The following is a 13,953-nucleotide window of genomic DNA, read 5'->3' as shown; positions in this document are numbered from 1 at the left end:
AAATATGTAGAATTCTAAATTTTTGTTTATTTATATAAATTAAGTATATTCCTCTATTTTGGAGTGTGGAAAATTTCGATGCTGGATAGCATGGAAAAGTGAAAGGGAAACAACGATAGGGAAAAAAAAATTCCTGTAATTTTGTGCGAGCAAAGAAATATAGTAGGCAACAACAACCTCATCGGGTTGCGCTGTTTCGCCTGCAATCACCATTAATAGACTTGGCTGCCAGGTTGAGTGATTTCTAACTATGTCAGCGGCTCCCGGCGGAACGACACATTTAATCTAATTATCGCTAATTCCATGCGCAGTGGCTTCCAATGAAAACAGATTAGAAGAGTACATTAACGTCCGCGCCGAACGCCCGGTCTGAACGACATGGGGACGCACAGAGGCATGGCTAGGGGTGAGTGGTGGGGGGGGGGGGGGGGGGGGGAAGCAGTATGAGTAGCTGCTGCAGGGCGAGCTGGAAGAGGCCGCCGAGAGTGAGTAGGGAATCGAGTTATTTTACAACGGGACGCCATGAATATTAATGAACGCGTTCGGTCCCGTAACAGCGTCATCAGGAGGGTGTTACCGTGTGCGAGACGGGGGCAAGGCTAGGCCGCGCGTAAATATAAAGGCGATGTGAGCGGCAGCGGACACCCCGGCTGCGGCCGCAGTAGCCGTAGATGTCTCGTGGCCTCTCGCCAGCGTTAACATCGGAAGCGCTGCCGAAAGTTCTGCACACACTAGGCATACTGCTTTAACCCGTCATTACACGGGACGCGTTTCTCATCGCGAAGCACGCCAGTCGTAGTTTCCACGATGGGAGGCGCACGCTTACGAGCCCGTACATCGCACGAAACGTACAGTGAGATGACAAAAGTCGTAGGTTAGCGATATGACCGTATACAGATCGCGGTAGTATTGTGTGTGCAGCATATAAAAGAGCGGTACATTGCCGTAGCTGTCATTTGTAATCAGGTGACTCATGTGGAAAGGTTTCCGACGTGATTCTGGTCGCACGATGGAATGGTAGTTGGAACTGGAGGTATAGGACATTACATTTCGGAAGTCGTTAGTGAATTCTGTTCCGAGATCGACAGTGTAGAGAGCGTTCTGACGGTACCGAATATCAGGCATTACCTCTCACCACAGACCTCATGGTGACCGACGGCCTTCTCTTAATGGGTAGCGGTTTTTGCATACTGTTGTCAGTGCTAACCGACAAGCAACGCTGCATGAAAATAACCGCAGAAATCAATGTGGGACGTACGACGAAAGTATCAGTTCGGACAGTACGGCTAAATGTGGCGTTAATGGCAGAAGCCGACCAACGCTATTCCCTTTCCAAATAATATGATATAGCCTTCAGCGACTCTGCTGAGCTCGTGACCATATCGGCTGGATCCTACTCGACTGGAAAACTGTGACCTTGACAGGTACTTACCGTTTACAGTTGATAAAAGCTGATAGTAGCTTTCGAGTGTGGCGCAGAACCTACGAAGTCGTGACCCAAGTGCTCAACAAGGTACTGTGCAAGTTAGTTGTGGCTCTATAATGGTGTGGGCTGTCCTACGGTCCAACTGAACTGATCATCGACTGGAAATAGTTCTGTTCGGCAACTTGGAGACCATCTGCAGCCATTCATGGACGTCACGTTCCCAAACAAAAACGGAATTTTTACGGATGACAGTGAGCCGTGTTCCAGGCCACAGATGTACGATATTTGTTTGGAGAATATTCTGAATAGTTCGAGTGAATGATTTGGACACCGCGATCGCCCGACATGAATCCCATGGAATATTTATGGCACATAATCCAGAGATAAGTCCGTTCACAGACTGCTGCAATTATAAACGTCCATTCAGGCAGCGAGGCTCAATATATTTGCATGGGACTTCCAACGACTTGTTCATTCCATGCCACGTCGATATGCTCCACTATGCCAGGCAAAAATGGGGTCCGACACGGTATTAGGTGGTAACACACGAATTTTGACACCTCAGTGCAAGTGCTCATTTCGACGTTCCTGTTACAGCACAACAAGATTCTGCAGAACTGTGCAGAGTGCCTAAACACGTTAGCGCCAACTTGCTGCTGAATGGTGCGCAAAACTGCAGACATGGATGCATACGTGCATGATATTCCATGAATGCTGCCGATAGAAGCTGAAACATTCACTCACACCTGCGCCTTCAGACGGAGGAGACCTGTGCATCTGTGCACCACACACCTCCCGCCACAGAATGACAAAGTGCTTCTGAGAAGAAAGGGGGTAGAATATAGCAACTAGACGCAAAGAAAGTGTTAAATGAAACTACCCATGTTTTTTTGACTTCAGAACTAAAACTTAACAGAAATGGAACAAATGTGATACAACATTGCATGAAATATGTTGTATGCTGCAAACGTGTAGGCCGTAGAGAACGGTAGGTGCAAACAAAAAGAAAGTGCGTATTGCCGGGAAACACTTGTCGTTAAAACCTCAAAGAAAAGTGTTGAAGCTCACCGCTGTGGACGAGCGGTTCTAGGGGCTTCAGTCTGGAACTGCGCTGCTTCTACGGTCGCATGATCGAATCCTGCCTCGGGCATGGATGTGTGTGATGTCCTTAGGTTAGTTAGGTTTAAGTAGTTCTAAGTCTAGGGGACTTCAGATGTTAAGTACTATAGTGCTTAGAGGCATTTGAGCAAAAAGCGTTGATGATTGTGTGGATGTTTACGTATCAAAATGACATTTCTAGATTGACTTTGATTCGGTAATGATATGGGATCTTAGAGTAGCCCCTAACTTCATACACGAAGTAACTGCTTCTCTCATCACAGTAACCTGTTTCGTTAATGTTGAACAAGGTCCACTATATATCGACAGTTGTCCTTGCTCAGCCTCAATTAATGCATCCCCTAAAATAAATAATGTTCGAAGAAATGTCACGCTTCTGCTCTCCACCCACTTGCTCATCCAATGACAGTTTTTCTCTTATCGTGTCGTTGACTCCAACGGCATACTATGTAACAGCCACGAGCAAGCAAGAATAGTTTCTGATTTCCGTTTAGCACTCGACACCATCATAGTTTTCTGTCTTTGCAAATGGCACTGATGCTCGCTCAAATCGCATGCGACTTTTTACTTTCACTCTCACATGTGCTTTGGTGCGCACCTTAATAAAACTATATGCGGGCACTAACCTGCTACTCATCGTGGTTTGCGTCCGCAGTGCTCCCCAGCGGCAGTTGTCGGCTGTAACTGGCAAACAGATCACACTGTTGTTTACAAAAATAGACGCGCATGGAATTTCTGCGTTATCTCTATTAAAACGCTCATTTCCTCCTGTGTCCATGTGCAACCATGTCGTTCTGTCTGTAGTACATATAAATAAAAGCTTTGGTATCCATGAACATGATAAAGCCAGTTACGCTGCCTATCACCTATCTTAGCAAATTCATAGAGAGAATTTCAACAAGTAAACCTTAAGAATCAGGGTCCTTATTTGGAAAAATGCATTTTAGAAGCGAGTCAGGAACTTCAATTGCGCTGGTCCTGCCCATTTATATAGAGCAGATGACTGGATTGTAGGCAGCACGCAAGGCCTCCTCTCAGAGGCATAACCAGTACTAAAGGAACCCTAGTGTCACTGGGAAATGTTAAAGAATTATTTGTCTCTAACAAAAGTTGCTTTGCATGATGTGATCTACACCCCTAGTCGTTTAAGGCAAAGACTTCAAAACGCTGTATACATAATGTGGTATCACGTATCAATACCATCCCATGGGCGTCATAGCTGGTGACAGAACTGGAAGTTTCCGTCAGACGCTGATATTAGTTATGAGGGATTCGGTGGACCAAATGGTGCATGCCCACTGAACCATCCATCCAGTGGCTCTGTACTACAAGACCCCTCTGCCGTCACGTTATAGAACGGCTTGCGGCAGTCACTCAGACCATATGCACTTGGATTCCCTTCGCTCCATAATTTCTAAAAAGTCTTAATACGTTTGGAGAAATACAAATAAATCGCCTGTTTGTTGTTTTCTGCTCCTATCCAGCTTCCTATGGCAAGAGTTGCCTCTCCACACTGTAGCCCATCTCTCCTTATCATTGTGCATGAAATGATACACAGTACATAACACAACATCTACATAACACACATCTACCAAATTAATAAGGAACTTCTACTATCGTTTAGAAAATACGGGATTTAATAAAGAGATATTTGCACCTTCGGCCATTCATACATCGGACAGACGAAACGTACAGTCCAGGAGAGATGCACAGAGCACCGCAGGTACACCCAGCTCTTATTACCTAATAAATCTGCGATAGCGGAGCCCTGTATTGACACTGTACGATAACGTCGAAATTTTAGCCTCGACTTCATCTTTCTGGGACTCAGTAGTGAAAGAAGCAATTGAAATTCAGTTGGTGACAAATTTAATTAACAGAGACAGCGGCTTCAGCTTGGTCAAGACATGGAATCTGGAAATTTCTGTAATTAAATCACAAAGACGTCACGATGGTGCAGCTAGCAGTGATACATCGATATCACCGTGTGGATCGTCTGCGAAGTCATAGATCTAATTCCATGCATATGTAATACCTCTTTGCCGTCGATAAACGTCTCTGGCGCGTTGTATTTCTGTGGCTGAATGGCGGTGCCTATGCTGCTGCCAGCCCGCGCCATACGGAGCGTTGAAATACAATAAAGAAGAAGAAGAAGAAAAAAAAGAAAAGCTGGAGCGTCAGTCACCTCAGCTCAACTTGAAATGGCTAGATGGTATTCAGCCGAAGTATTAGAGGAAGAAGTTGAATTTATGCTGCAGCACGCCCGAAATTTTATGGAACAATTACACTTAAGTTGGCAATTACCTGCCTCTGCTCACTAAACTACAATGAGCAGGTTGTATGTAGATCTACCTGTCATTAACTGACATTTCATTATAACAAATCTTATCAAGAGTAACGCTTTTTTGATAAATCTTTCGTCTGCCATTGTCTTGAAATGGTTTACTTTCCTAATATACAAGTTATACACGATTCAGTCACTGTAAATCTCTGGCTACTGGTTGTCTAGTTGGTTGGTTGGTTAGTTTGGAATGAAAGGAAGAAAACTGCCAGGTCCTCAGTCTCTTCATTATTTAAGCGGCAAACCAGGAGTAGTCGTAAAAGGAAGGAGGCGAAAGGCAAAGTCTGGAAAGCGTAAGTGTAACTAATACAGAGATCAAACACAGAAAAAAGACAGCATAGAAAAGTCGTTAAAATATCGGTCAAGACAAGGCATTAAAACCAAGCACTCATAAATTACACTATATTATAGTCATGTGACCACAGTGTGAAAACGCTCATATATACTCTTTCTGATATTCAGTGATCGATGAGTCATCAGTGTTCTGATTTGATGCAGACACTAAAATTTTCTTTACTGTGCCAGACTTTTCATCTAAGAGCAGCACTTAATACAGTTTCTTGTAAATTTTTTTTATATTACAACATCTGTCATCATTACATTTTATCCCTATACCTCCTCTACTGTCATTGGAAGTTACTCCCATATGTATTAATCCATATTCTTTCACCGCGTACCCTATAATTACTGTCCCCCGCTAGATACTTGCTTCACCGGCTCTCGCTAGTTTTTCCTTGGTCCACATAATCTCCAACGTTCTTCCGAACACCGTACCACTCGACTGCTTCGATTCTCTTCTGGTTTCTCACATTCCATTCCATAGAAGCAGTGTCTTTTCAGAAAAAGTTGTTCTGAAGTTATGAGATACACACGGCGCTAATGAAAAATGCTCCAATAATAAGTGAATAATGAAACCGGTCAAATTATACAACTGGATCTCTATATTTGTTCTCGTACAATTATACGATTATTTTACAACATTTATACTTATTTTTCAGGCAGTTAACTACCTTTATTCTGAATGTTCACTCTGTAAAAGAGATGTAAAGTTGTAGTCACATATAGCCTCACTAACACTTGTTGTCGGAACGTTATTGCAAATAAACTGTTGTCATCTTTGCATCTCTCGTTTTATGCTCGTCAACAACATGAACCCGCAACTATTACTAATGAAACTGCTTGCTGTTTTTAACATGAATGATTAATATGATTAAAGTGCAGATGACCTGTGCACATGATAAAGAGATTAAACACCATTAATTATTACCTAAGATTGTCATGACACAATGTTAAAATATCACAGTAAATTGTTCCAAAAATAGCTGTGAAGTGGTTTTTGCCACCTGAAAGTGCATCCTAAGATGGTGTCGATGAAGTATTAAAATATCACTATTCTGCAGTTTCAAAAATAGGTACATTGTTGATTTCTGTCACATGATGCGCATCCTAAAGTGGTGTTAAAACAATATTAAAATGTTACAGACTACCGTTTAGCTAATAAATGTATGGTGAATTATTGTCACTGGAAAGTACAAACTGTTATCATGCATTTACATCTAGTCTTCCAAGTGCGATTTGGGGGCTGTTTATCACAAGCTTTGGGTGAAAGATGAATTAAAAAAGAACTCCAGAACTTATAAAAAAATTTCTGTACCTCAAAAACGAAATATTGTATTGGCTGATGTATAATTTACATGTTCAGCTAAATGGCATATTGTTTTATCAGTAAGATAAATTACTCAGAGCGCTGGTCTGCAGCTACGTATTGCGGTTATGTGAAATGTCGGCAGGAACTAAACTGAAAGAAGAAATGGAAGAATTTGCGATTACGTTCCGCAGGGTAATTTTAAGTACCAAATGAACGTAGTAATAAATTCGGAAAGTAGCTGTAGAAGAAAAGGGGACAGTTTTATGAGGCATATGATGATCCATCCAATAGTTAGTTCGTTAGTGCAAATATTATAGAACGAAGGTGATTAGAATATGTAACACAAATTATAAGAAAAGGGCGTAGTGTATTTGGGATGGACTTACGGATTCTAATGAGCTGAAGAACTGGTGCTCATAAACCATGATTCTGGCATCGTATCTTGACATACTATATTAACTTTACCAGTCAAAAATTTGAAAAAAAATTGCATTGGTTAATTCATTATTTATTTATGTATTTAAATACTTGTTTATTAATCCTGACAGTCAGGCCACCTCTTATGTCTAAACAGGAATTCAATATATTATAGATTACATTTATTATGACAAGCACAGTACAGCGTAGTAGTGTACAGTCCAGCTTATAGAAATTACTGTGAGACGACAGCGAAAAAAAAAACAATTATTCATTAAAAAAGAGAATGAAGACAAATTATTTGTAGTAAGATTAAAACTGTGCTGCCAGGAGCACTGGGTTTGAAGAAATTTTGGAAGAGGGAGAGAAAGATAGAAGTGATAAAAGATGGGACAAGTAGTTAGAGAAAAATAGAGGCGTCAGTAATTGAGAAATTAATCGGACAAAGAACTTAGCTGGAAGACGATGGGAGTATTTGCTTTAATGCTTCAGGGAAACTTTAATTTTGTGTTTATTTTCTTTTTTGGGAGGGGGGGAGGGGGGGACGAGAGAAGTTGTGAGGCTGATATAAGGGGTGCTTCGGCCTCTTATTAAAACAACGGGGTATTAAAATGTTCGCAAATTGTAGGATGGCTTGTTCGAGAGGTTGACAGCAGCAAAGGAGAGTGAGTATGTGAATGTTTTTCTTTCATGGAAGGACAGCTCTAGCATACGGGACAAGTGGGACCTGGTGTTTCGTTTGTGATGAGATAACAGTGCTTTAGTTCATGTGCAATGAGGAGTATTTCTTCTTCTTCTTCCGTGTCCGGATGCACCAATTATATCTTCCCTTCCCAGTAATTAGCAACGTAGATTGCTTTGTCATTGACTTTCAAAATATCATCTTTAGTGCATCTTATAGACATGTCTGGGCAGATCAGTAGGTGGCCCAAGTCCTGTATTGCTCCGCATTCACACCTATCGCTATCACTGTAACCCCATTTAAATAGGTTTGATTTGCACCCAGTTACTCCAGTGCGCAGCCGGTTTAATGACCTCCAAGTTGTAAAAGGTAGTTGAAATCCTGTTGATCCCTCCTCAAGTAGTTTCATTGTGGAGTGTGGCACCATTTCTTCCCAGAGAGTCGCCTTGCGACGGGCTTGGTGGCGAGCTCTTCAGTAGTTTCCATGAAACTCCTGCGGGATTTCAGCCGGACACGTTGTTTTCGGTGCATATACATCGGGTGTCGAGGATCATTCTTTTGTTTTGATCTTTCGATCTCGGCAGCTACTTGTCTGCGGATAGTGGGTGGTGCTATGCCTATGATGGGGTAAATGATGTCTGTGGGAGTTGGTTTGAGGCATCGTGTGGCAATACGTACAGTTTCGTTTACAGCGACGTCAACTTGCTTAGCGTGGGCATGAGGAGTATGAAGACGCAGGCTATGGTAGTTATGTAACTTTTCTCTTCGCAACCATCCTGACTGAGTCTATGAAGTACTGACATCTTTCGATAGACGGATGTTTCAGATTCAAAGCCCACGATCAGTCTTGGTTAGCTCAAATCGTCTGTTCACTACTCGTACCAAGATAGATTACATCGCTGTAATTGAGGCACGGTAGAACGACTTACTCCACAAGAGTGTGTTTGACATCATGTGGAGACATGTTCAGAAATTTGTGGAGGACTTACAGCCAAGCTGTAGTGATGTCGAATGAGAATACTCGTCATCAGAAAGCTGGGCGTGTGATAGCGAAACACTGTTGTGTAATTATAGACATATGTTTTAATCCGTCGATGATTTGAGCGAGGGAACATCAGAGGAACAGTGCGGTGCGACATATGGATCACAGTCGCGTGTTGGGGCGAATGTGGTGTAATTGCTGCGTTCTGGGACAGGAAATGACAGTGAGGTTGATGAATCTCGGTGAAGATGTCGGTCCACGGTTTCGTACAAAATCGACTTTACGAGGTAACTTCACAGACCCAAAATCTTCTGTCGTTGTCATGAGAAGAGCGTGCCTATGACACCAATTGAGTTGGCAGCCTGAGAGCAGACAATGCAATAGAATCTCTGAAGTCAAATCAGGAAAGGTCGACAGTTGTTTTGGGTGATTCAAGAGCCCACACGCCGACGGACAGAGGGGCGCAATTTCGTGTGCCTCCATGATGGATGAGCCTCTGCTTTCAATGCTGCGTCCGTGTGTCATTGAGGTCGCTGTCGCAGAAGCAATCATGTTACAATGTGCACGTAAACTCTCCGTGTCGAGTAAAACTCTGACACAGTTAAATCGCTCTTTTGTAAAGGGACAAAACAAGATCCAGGATAAAAAAAGATTCTACAACAATTGGTTGGTTGGTTAATTGGAGGGAGAGACCAAACAGCGAGGTCATCGGTCCTATCGGATTCGGGAAGGATGGGGATGGAAGTCGGCCGTGCCCCTGCAAAGGAACCATCCCGTAAATTGCCTGAAGCGATTGAGGGAAATCACGGAACATTTAAATCAGGATGGCCGGACGCGGGTTTGAACTGTCGTCTTCCCGAATTCGATTCCAGGTGTTGAATACTACGCCACCTTGCTCGGTCCAAAACAATTTCCTAACAATTAAATGTCATATTTCTTTCCGCCACGTGAAAAAACTCATTTCCTGAAATGTGTAAGTTAAATATCCTTGTTTTAAAACATTTGTAGTTTCTACAGGTTTTTGGAGTTCTCTCATTACAGCAAATAAGTGTGGAAGCAAATGTATTCTACGGCAGTTAATGTAGTTACATGAAAATAAGATTTTGTAGTAACAATTGCCAGTATCTGGAGTGCAATATATGTAATCCTGAGCACGCTATTAAACAGAAAAATGCTTCATTATGTACATAATCATGTTTGAAATATACTGAATTGACTAAAGTCCCGGGACACCTCCCAGTATCGTGTCGGTGTTCCTCTTATCCGGCATAGCCTGCAGCAACTGACGTGGCCCGGACTCAACAAAGTCGTTGGAAGCCCTCTGCAGAAATACTGAGCCATGCTTTCTCTATAATCGTGCATAACTGCGAAAGTGTTTTGCTTGAGCAGAATTTTGTGCACCAACAGATCTCTCGATTATGTCCCATAAATGTTCCATGGGATCCATATTGGGCGAACTGGTCGGCCAAATCATTCGCTAGAACTCTCCAGACTGTTCTTCAAAAAAATTGCGAACAACTGTGGCCCAGTCGTATGTGTGGGAGCATGAAGTGACTCCAAATGGTTTCCAAGTAGCCGAACATACCCAGTTCCAATGAGGACTCAGTTGGACCACAAGACTCAGTCATTTTCTTACGAAAGTAGTACACACCATTATGGAGCCACGAACAACTTGCACAGTGCCTTGTTGACAACTTGCATCCATGGCTTCGTGTGGTGTGCGCCACACTCGAATCCCTACCATCAGCTCTTACCAACTGAAATCAGGACTAACCTGACCAGGCCACGGTTTTCAAGGCGTCTAGGATCCAACCAATACGGTCAGCAGCCCAGGAGAGGTGCTGCAGGCCATGTCGCCCTGTTAGCGAAGGCACTCGCGTCATTCGTCTGCTACCATAGCCCATTAACACCTAATTTTGTCGCACTGCCACGTACGTTCGTCGTGCATCACACATTGATTTCTCCGATTATTTCTCCCAGTGTTGTTTGTTCAAAAAATGGTTCAAATGGCTCTGAGCACTATGGGACTTAACACCTTAGGTCATCAGTCCCCTAGAACTTAGAACTACTTAAACCTAACAAATCCAAGGACATCACACATATCCATGCCCGAGGAAGGATTCGAACCTGCGACCGTAGCAGTCCCGCGGTTCCGGACTGCAGCGCCTGGAACTGCACGGCCACCTCGGCCGGCTGTTGTTGGTTGCTTAGCACTGACTACTCTACACAAGCGCCGCTGCTCTCGGTCGTTAAATGAAGGCCGTCGCGCCGTTGTCTTGTCCTTAGTGAGAGGTAATGCCTGAAATGTTGTATTGTTGACACATTCTTGACATTGTTGATCTCGGAATATTGAATTCCCTAAAAATTTTGGATGTGGAATGTATCGTGCCTTCAGCTCCAAGTACCTCAGTGTTCAGAATCTGTTAACTCCCGTCTTGTAACCAAAATCACCTGAGCAAAAATGACAGCTCCACCTGTGCACTGCTCTTTTATACCTTCAGCACGTGACACTGTCACCATTTATATCTGTGCATACCGCTATCCCATGAGTTTCGTCACTCAGTGTACACTTAAATTATAACAAATTAACTCACGGTTTCTCAGTGTATTTAGACGTAAACCGCTGAACGTAACTAATGTTAACTTCATATATCTTAAGCGTTCAGAACTCTGTCACACATAAATGAATTCAAAATGTGTTACAAAAGATGATTGGCCATTTGTTTACAAAACTATGGTAAGCTCATATCGAAATGAATATCAAATAGTTTACAACGAATGAATGGTTCTAGTTAATTTTCAGTCAACTTCGTTCACTTATGTGTTAGGCCAGTCACCAGCTAATTATGAATTATTGGTACTGTCGATTTGGTACATACTTCATTAGTTTCTCAGTATTATTTTCCTTATTTTTGTTTATGGAAAAAGTCGCAACATATATTTCTGTTTGAGAAAACGCATTGTTCTAGTTACGAAAACATTTCCTGGCGATGCACTGGTGATTTTTATCAAATGGAATATGTCTTTAAAATAAACAATGTATTTAGGTTAGAGTAGGTCACGTCGACTTGGTTACCTATACGTTCCTATTACAGTTCACTGAAGAGCTATGTGATATTCGAGGTATAGAGAAACACAACGTTATAACATACTAAAAAGTAGTCAAGCTTATCTTCCTTTCGTTTTCTTATTTTTCATCATTATTTGAAACTTCGAACTCCGAGATTCTCATTTTAACATTATGAATGGAACAGAAAATCAAAGATTACGACGAAAAATCACCGACTGTTAGAGCATGATTTGAGGCCGCCCCTAGTTGCATATATCAGTCTCATCTCTACTAGTGACTAGGCAATCACAGCATCTCGTTCAGCTCCAATTACGGCACCTACGTCTCAACAAACCAAAACCGACATATCTGCGATTTCAGTTTTTCGTATTTATCCACTTTTGGTAACAAGCGATTCAACTGGTGCTCTGATTTCTCCTGTACTTACCAGATTTTTTTTGCGTTTTTGACATTATAGATAGTGCAGTTTTTCCAGGATTCCAATGTTTACGTGGTGTGCGTACTATAAGACCATCGGTACACACACCATCAGATTATTTCACTCGTCGCTCTAGCGAAGTAGGCGAGTGTCAGCAATATGTCTCGTGGTCTTATTGTGGCGTGTCTATCTTCTGCCGTTAGGTCAGACGATGGAAATGCCACTTGCACGCTTAGAGTAGCAGATTGACGGTGAGCAACTTTAAACAGAACTTGATTAATTTACACACACATTTATTAAAATAATAAAAAGCATAGACATTACGTAACTTGATTCTGGATGCTGTTTACAATTGACAGTCTGAAGTTCCTTTGGTCTTGGTATGTTAATCTTATTCTCACATATCTCTGATACTTGACAAAGTGTCTATACATTTATCTTCATGGCTATGTACAGGAATATGGTAATCTTATTAGGGGCAAACTGAAACTTAACTATAGACTGGTACAGACAAATGTAGAACTCGTACAGACTGGTACAGACTGGTGCAGTCAAATGCAGACTGATGCAGACTGGCGCAGACAAATGCAGACTGAATAATCAGAGGTCTGTACACTCGTTATAATACCTCGCACGTTCAGGTATCACTGTGCGAGTGTGATCCGTGAGGAGAAAAGGTTCTACGTTAGCAGCAATCTCATTGGCTGCATTACATATTAATACGCGGATCGGCGGAAGCAGAATTTGGTCCGTCTCTAAGCAGCGCCATCGCGTAGTGCGGAGATGGACGAGCGCTGCGCCTGCGCTGTTGTGCTTAGCGGGGCGCGCTCTAGTGGGAAAGTTGTGTACGTGCTGACTACGCAGAACTATGTACACAACAGTTTATAATTTCTTTTACAAGAGCAACCCAAATAACAGAGTGTGCCTAGCTACACCTACTCATTCTGGAGCTCTGGAATCGATGCACGGTCACAATATTGCTTCCCAACCCTGCAAGTAGGATCCAGACGATGTCGTTTGATCGAAGGTATTTTCCTTTCGAGTAATGTGAGTGGTCAGTCTAGGAATCGTAGAATCCCAGTAACCTGACCACCATACTTTACTCATCTCTTTAAGCTAGCCATACGAGCATGGTCTGTGTCACGAATAATTAACCTATTTCCTGTAGAGACTGACTAAACGGCATTACAACACGTCTTCCTTTGCGTGACGATAATACTTAATATCCAGTTTAGGGTTTTATTCAGAGTGACGCTGATATTCATAACTGTTTTTTGATACCTTATTAGAAACCGAGTGAGAAGCAGTGTAGTCAAGTGAACAGTTATTCGGAATATAGATAAACAGGACATAATATCAAATATCAGCAGGAGATGTATCAACCCAGAGTGAATGAGGTGAGAAATTGTTACACCAGCTATTAGGTGGGTAAGAGATACCCGAAGCTATGATGACGAATTTTTGATACTATAGTTGTGTAATAAGTATTTTTTTACTTTTTATATTGATAATGGCATCTATTAAATAAGATGAGTAAGTAAAATAATATTTTTAAGACATAAAACCTCTTCTTGAGTGAAATAATGAAGCGTCTATGTTTTGTCAGAAAAAGTACAAGTTTCAGAAGTTTAACAGTGATTAATTAACATAATGATATTATCATCTAATACCTTTTATGCCTGGAGAATTGGCAATAGTATTCTCTGAACCACTATGAACACTTTGCCTAGGACAATCCTTCATCCATTTTGTACCATGTATGGACGTATAAAAAAACCTACGTATCTCAGATAGCTGACTATGTACCGCTGACGGAGATTTTGGTTCTTCCGAATGATGCAAAATATTCT

Source organism: Schistocerca piceifrons, chromosome 4, assembly GCF_021461385.2.
Source record: "Schistocerca piceifrons isolate TAMUIC-IGC-003096 chromosome 4, iqSchPice1.1, whole genome shotgun sequence".
Taxonomy (NCBI): Eukaryota; Metazoa; Arthropoda; class Insecta; order Orthoptera; family Acrididae; genus Schistocerca; species Schistocerca piceifrons.
Note: the sequence above shows the minus strand (reverse complement) of the source record.